A 7,072-nucleotide genomic window follows, 5' to 3' on the forward strand; every position below is an offset into this window, starting at 1 on the left:
CATACATACATCCTGCAGAGCACCTCTTTGGACAGCACAGGGTCCCCACACGCTCAGATTTCTGGAATTCCGGTTTCTTGGAATGCAGCCATTGCCTTCTCTACACTGACCTGGAAGGGTCTCTTGACTCCTGACTACTCCTGCTAGGAAGAAGGCTACAGTTACCACACATGCATGCACAGCAGTGTGTCCCCAGCACATGCAGGGTTATAACAGAACCTGAACTTCCTGCCTGGGCAGTGAGGCTAGCACATGCCCTCTCCAATCTTCTGTCCCTTCTTACCCCAAATGCCCACCTGTGACGCTTCTCCCTGAGGACTTTGTACACTAAAGGCACTCTTCCCCCTTTAGGAGAAACTGAGATAAAACACAGATAGGCTGATACCAACAGTCGCCACCAGAGAGCAGTGTGGGCCTCCACCCTGGCTTCCAAACAATCCGAATCAGCAAGAAGTGGCCAGAACACAAAAAGCCAGCCTGTTCAGCCTGGGAACCTAGATAATAGGCCTGGACTCAGAGACGGCTGCTGTCATTCTCAGTTCACACAGCAGGGCAGGATGTGAACTCTGACCTTCCAAACACCCTGTCCATGAAGCCTTCCTGTCTACTTCTGGCATCCATCCCCATCCCAGCCCTGAGTCCTCCCAACCTTATTAATGCCAATGGTTTCCTGCTTGGTTTCACTTGCCTTTTACTCTAGCACCTAACAGATCCGGTGCTAGTCGGTGGATCTGCTTGTTCTTGGCTGTTGTGCCTCAAGTTCATAGGTAAGGCCTGTGGGTCCCACATCTTTTCAAGAACCTAAAGTCAGCCGTGGCTCAGGGTAGGTGTTCCAGCTATCCCTGCTGGAAGGGAGGAAGGAGGGGAGGAAAGAAGGAATGATGGGAGGGAGGGAGGAAAGAAGGAAGGAATGAGGAAGGGAGATAAAAAGAGAGGAAAGATAGGTAAATAGATGGACAGATGGAAAGATGGGCGGGCAGACAAATGGATGGATGGACAGACAGTTGGACAAATGGCTGGATGAGTGGACAGATCCTTCCTTTATCCCAGGAAGAATCTGCTGGTCTCTCTGGCAGCTCCACACTGAGTGCCATGAACCACCAGAGTGTGAGGAATTTGCATGCTAACCAAGAAACTCTCTTAGCACTGAGGGCGGGAGGAGGGGTGGGGGAGGAGGAGGGGAGGGTGGGGGACATATGGAAATTATAATGAAGGGAGCATCAGTGCAGCATCTCTTGGCCTAGATTTTTGTGACAGCCCTGGTAGAAAGAAATATTAAATCCATATGACTTCATTCTTAAACCTCTCAAAACATTAAATAAGCCAAACTGACAGAGAAAAAAAATCATCTCGGGGAGGGGGGGCCACATATACAATGTTGTCCTTAGAAAATGTGGTCACCACAAGTGAAGGCGATTGGATCAAGCCTAGTTTGAAATGTATACAAAGACCAAAAAGTATACCAGAGCCTGGCTGAGCCAGAGCAAATAGACCAGGCTTCTGGAGGAGGTGACCCTAGAGATCCCAGTGACCCTAGTAATCCCAGTGACCCCTGTGACCTGGTGACCCCAGTCATCCCTGTGACCCCAGTGTCCTCAGTACCTTGATTCAGTGCAACAACAGGCAAAGGCCGCTGATGTAGGCCCCGACCCCAGCTTTGCCACCTCCTAGCTGTGTGATCTTTGTGAAGGAGGTTGCCTTTTCTGAGCCTCAGTTTCCATAGCTGAAACTGGGAACATTGAAAAACTGTAGGCATCTTGTGCAGGGATGGACAGCACAAGATGTGAACAGGAGCCTCCCTGGGACACAGCCTTTGGGGCTAAGATGAAGCACAGTGGGAACTGTCCCCATAGGCTGGTGTGCTAATATCTCTCTCTCTCTCTCTCTCTCTCTCTCTCTCTCTCTCTCTCTCTCTCTCTCTCTCTCCTGGGTTCCTAGAAACTGTAGGAGGCAGGGGTAGCTGGAGGAAGTAAGACACTGGGAGGGGGCTGTGTCATGTTCCTGCCTGTCTGTCTGTCTGTCTGTCTGTCTCTGTCTTACCCGTCTCTCCTTCTCCTCCACCCCCGTTTCCTATCCACCACGAGGTGAAGAATCTCAGCTATACATTCCTGCCTCCATGGCGTCTTCCTTAAGTGCACGGAACCAAACAACCAAGATGGATCCCTCCATCCCCACCCTACCCCCCAAAAAAGTTAAAATAAATCATTTCTCTCATTTGAGATGATCCACCAGGTATGTTTGTCACAGCTATGAACAACTACCGGAAGGTTGGTACTGGAGAGAGTGGATTCTGTGACCAACCTTGACCATGTGGCTCTGCAGGAAGACATGGGAAGGGTTTGAGGCCATGAACCAAAAAGTCGGGGGCCACTAGAAGCAGGGAGTGTGGCAGGGGAGCTCCTGACAGGAGCTTAAATGCAGGCAAGAGCATGGAGCTGGTACAATGGCCATCTGTCTGACCATGCTGTCTGTCCATGACATGAGCTCTCTTGGGAACTGGACTTGAAGCTGTTCACATTACAGTGAGAAAAAACTCATCTGCATTTTTATCGTGGCCTGAGTCCTGAGGTGGAGCTGAATTCAAAAGCAATGGACTGGTGGGGGGAATTCAAGACACTTGGCATTGGTACAGATGATTGGTGGCTGTTTTTAACCAGGTTTACAGTAACAACTGGGGCAAAGTGCATGCTGGAAAGATTTTTAAATCATGCCTAATTTGGTCCAAAAAGGGAGGCGTTTATAGTTCAAACAAGGAGGGAGTGCTGGTTAAGAAGATTAGAGCCATTAAAAAAGAAAAGCTTTAGGGTTGTAAAAAAATAACAATTTATTCTTTGAAATTGTTAATATAATTACTTTTCTGACCTTCCCTTTCCTCCCTCTAACCCCTCCCATGCAAAAAATTCATGGCCTTTTTGCCTTTTTAAAAAAAAATTGTTACTACACACACATACGCACACACACATTCCTAAGTACATTAATACAGTCTCCTTAGAGCATATAATGCAACCTGTATGTTTAGATCTCAGGCTGACCACTTGGTATTGGATAAACAATTGGAGGAGGCGCTTCCCTGGGGAAGGCCATTTCTCTCACTCCTCCCATAGTTGCCCATAATTCTTTGTCTGGGGTTCAGGCCCCACAAGCCTTTTCTTTACCAAGTTAGCATGTTCACTGGCACTCCTTGTTCATGTCATGCTTAAGCAGCCGTGTTGATGAGACTTCATGGGGGTAGCTCCTCTGAGGGGGTCCCATCCAAGTCCTCCTTCTTGTCTTTCAAAGTCCAGCCCCTCCCCCTCCCCTCCCCCTCCCCCTCCCCCTCCCCCTCCCCCGCAGGCTAGGCCATGCCCCCTGATCATCTGCATAAGATGCCTGTGGTTTTCCAGCCTTCACTACTGGTCTCCTTGAAGAGGAAGTGACTACATGACTACAGTGACTGACGTGCCTTCCACACATCAAGGAAGTCCTGCATGGTCTGGAAGCTCCTTCCTGTTGGTCAGAAGGATATTGGACGGTGTGTGGCTGGATGGCTTTTACCAGTTTTTCTTTATTGCTACACACAGGCACACATCCCTAAATGTATGAACTAATCTGCTTGGCCCATATAATGTAACCCGTATCTGTAGAATCGCAGGGCTTTCTGAGGCTGGGTGGGACTATGCGTACATCCTACGACTTCCCTCTTCAATGCCAGGACTCCTCGTGGGCCATTCTGCAAGTATCTACTAACATTCAGCAAAAACAGGTCACACACCTCGAAGAGGAGAGAGAGAATATCTTCTGGACTGAGTATGAGTGGTCCCAGCCCTAGAACACTGAGTCACTTTGCCCCAACTGACATGTTCCATTTGGGTCACGGAACAAAGGAAGGTCATAAATCAAGGCGCTTAGAGCACATCTCGATTGTGGGTCTAGGGCGGCAGGTTACAGCAAAGGGTGTGGGGGTGGCCCTTGTACTATGGGCTTTAAGTGTCATCAGATGGCATTTTCAATTTTGGGGCCGGTGGAAGCCAGTGGTCTTTTAAAGGTCACACATTCTAAGATTTACCTGATAGTTACGAGGACGTTAGATTAGATAGCTACTAAAGGGGGCTACAGTTATAGAATGAGCTAGGCTGGGGTGCAGCTCAGTGGCGGAGTGCTCACCTAGGGGTCTAATTTCATTTCTGTTGCTGTGATAAAACACCCCGACAGAAAGGCAACTCAGGAGAAAAGGTTTGTTGACTGAGCTTACAATTCCAGGTTCCAGTCTGCCTTGTTAATTGAGCACATACAATTTCCAGATTGCCTCCTATCCACAGCCAGGAGCAGAGCAAACGGACAGCCTGTGCTGCCTGTTTGCTTGTGTTGCTTATGCTCGACTCACTTTCTTCATCCTTATAGGGCTCAGGGCTCCGCTCATGAAATGGTGCTGCCCATATTTAGGGTGGCTCTTGCTTCAGTTAACAAGGCAGAAATGTGCCCATGGGCAACCTGATCTAGACAAGTCCTGCACTGCAGCTCTTTCCTGGGTGATTCCGGCTGTTGTCAAATTGGCAGTTAAAACTAACATACGTGAGGTCCTCAGTTTGATTCCCCAGACCCATGAACGAAAATGAAGAAGAAAGAGAAAGAGGGGGGAGGAGAGAAGGGACCATAGGTCAGGCAGACACCTGCCATGGCAGGTCTGGCGTGCGGTCTGGTAGAGACAAGGTAAGAAGGAGATGCCAGATGTGTGGCCCGAGGGGTGCTGGGAGAAGGTCAATGCTGTGGAGAAAAAGAATGCTGTCTAGTGAATGGGAAGCACATGTCTGAAGAAACTGGTCAGAGGGTGCTTAATGGGATGAGCTGGGGAACATGGGAAGGAAAGGGAACCCTGGCAGAACGGGAGAAAAATGAAAGTGTGGGTAGGGTGCCTCCTGAATGCGTGAATCCATTTCTAGACCTCTGAATAGTCCTGTCTCCCAGCCCAACCTGCTACCCACCGTGGTCTAGGAGTACCAGATAGGGGCCCCTGAAAAGCATTTACAGGATTTTAAACTAGTCATATGAAACAGAATTGTACTTGAACCTGTTTCTTACCCTTCCTTCCAAAAAAAAATTCCTACTTATCCCTCAAGAACCCAAGTATACAGGAGAGGATTGGCTTCCCTCATCTTTAATGGCTTACTCTTGCATCTCACGCAAACTTATTTTACAGTCCCAGCACCTTCCCCTGGACCTGAACCTCACAATGGGGTTGAACCTGCCTCAAGTACTTTTGGAATAAGCGGTCTCTTCTGGGAGATTCCTGGCTAATGGTAGCTGAGAAGAAATGACCTGTTGTCCATTCGATGCCCCTGTCATTACATTATGGGGAAGGGTGGTTATTCCAGCTGTGAGTGAAAGCACAACTCCTCTTAGCTCAAGGGGAGGAAAAAGTCTTTTTGGAAATGGGGGCCAAAGGGGCAGCCCACAGGCCTTCGCATACCAGCACCACTGCCCTCCCTTCCTGTCCATAGGTCCATCAGTCATTGCACTCAGCCTACTAAGTATCCAAGCAGGATTCCAGCTGGCCTTTTAGCCTCAAGGCCTCCTTTAGAACCAGCAGCCTTACTCTGACCTCTGATAGTCACCTCATCCAGCTGTCATCTGAGAAAGGACAACTCAGATACCGGATGCGTGGTTGAGAGGCCTGTGGAGAGGCCCAGCCACGTTCCTCTTCCCGATGGCTTAGAATTCCTCTAACCCTGCTCAGCGCAAGATGTGTGCCCACAGGCTGCTGCGACTCTGAGGAAGAAGGGCTCCTCTCAGGTAACTGTTGCAGAGGACTATATCCATCCTCGTGAGGAAGCTGTGGTGGAATGCCTCAGGGCCTTGAGTCATGGTGACAGGAGTGCATGTGGAGAGTAACAGCAGAGAATTGACCAAAATCAGGTCTTAGGGACCTTCAAAGACCCATCCTTATTGATCTGCTTCTGCCAGCTCAGTACCCCTTCCTAGAGGCACCATAGCCTCAAAGAATAGGACCACCCTGTGGGGAACAAGCTTGTAAAACTTGAACCGTGGGGGCTGGCTCAGATTCAAACCCTGACAGCTACCAACCATATTCTTCCCCAAGGGCCCTTCTGACTCCTCCCTCCCTGCCTTGACCCCAAAATGCCCTGGAAGTAATCTGCTGTTTCCCTTGCCTGTCTGCCAGCCCTTCTACACTACTTCTACCTTTATCCCTTGTTTGCCCATGAAGACTGCTCTGGGGACCTACATAGCATCTCCCCACTACAGACTGGAGGCCACCAGAAGAAATACCTTGTGTTTTGCACACTGCTGGGCCTGTGACATCATAGTGGGACCCTCTGCCAGGTATAGACTGTGGCTGCAAACTCAGTGGGCAACATGGAGGGGAGAGAGCAGTCTGTGGCTTCATGGTGACTTCCTCTGTAAAATTACTATAGTGACACCTGTGCCTCAGTAAAGTTCCACAGAGGTCTCCCAGGCTCTGTGCTTGACTAACACCTGCAACAGTTCCTGTATGCATCCTGTTGTACGGATGGAGAAACTGAGGCACAGATTGCTCAGGAGATGCTATCCTGTGCTCAGACTTAAACGGGGGCAGAGCCTGTGTGTGTGTGTGTGTGTGTGTGTGTGTGTGTGTGTGTGTGTGTGTGTGTGTGTGTGTGATATGGGGGACACTAACTGCACCGCTGGGAAGTGTCAGGGACGACTATGACACAGGATAGCTCTCTCAGGTCCCCACCCTTTGGTGAGGCTGATTTTGTTGGGAGTGAGCATCTGAGCCCCTTAGGGCTGGGAAGTAAATCCTGTCTTTATAATCCTATTCTCTTTCACTGAGGGTTGGGTCGGGTCATGTGACCAGTTCTGGCCAATGAGAATTGAAGCACTGCTGCTGGTTCAACTTTCACCTCTTCTGTCCGTGGTGCAAAAGTTTTCATGAGAGGCACACAGCGTGTGACTCCTGACCCTTGGTGTGGCCATGGAACTGCCCTGACCCTAAACTCAAGGTTATTTATGTTTTCTCTGCTTTGTTCTGGGTGTTCTGCACCCTGACAAACACAGGGGTTCACATAAAAAGCAGTGGAAAAGGAGGTCTTCGCTC

The 7,072-nt window shown here is 49.5% G+C and overlaps 1 long non-coding RNA gene across 1 annotated transcript; it reads left to right on the plus strand.

The window, feature by feature from the left end:
- The first annotated feature begins 515 nt into the window (after positions 1-515).
- Positions 516-6,470, plus strand: LOC148004874 (uncharacterized). Its single transcript, XR_015624894.1, has 3 exons — positions 516-767; positions 3,384-3,511; positions 5,177-6,470. It is a non-coding gene; the product is annotated as an uncharacterized LOC148004874 (long non-coding RNA).
- The last annotated feature ends 602 nt before the right edge of the window (positions 6,471-7,072 follow it).

This window comes from Rattus norvegicus, chromosome 7 (genome assembly GCF_021556685.1).
Source record: "Rattus norvegicus strain SHRSP/BbbUtx chromosome 7, alternate assembly SHRSP_T2T, whole genome shotgun sequence".
NCBI classification, from domain to species: Eukaryota; Metazoa; Chordata; class Mammalia; order Rodentia; family Muridae; genus Rattus; species Rattus norvegicus.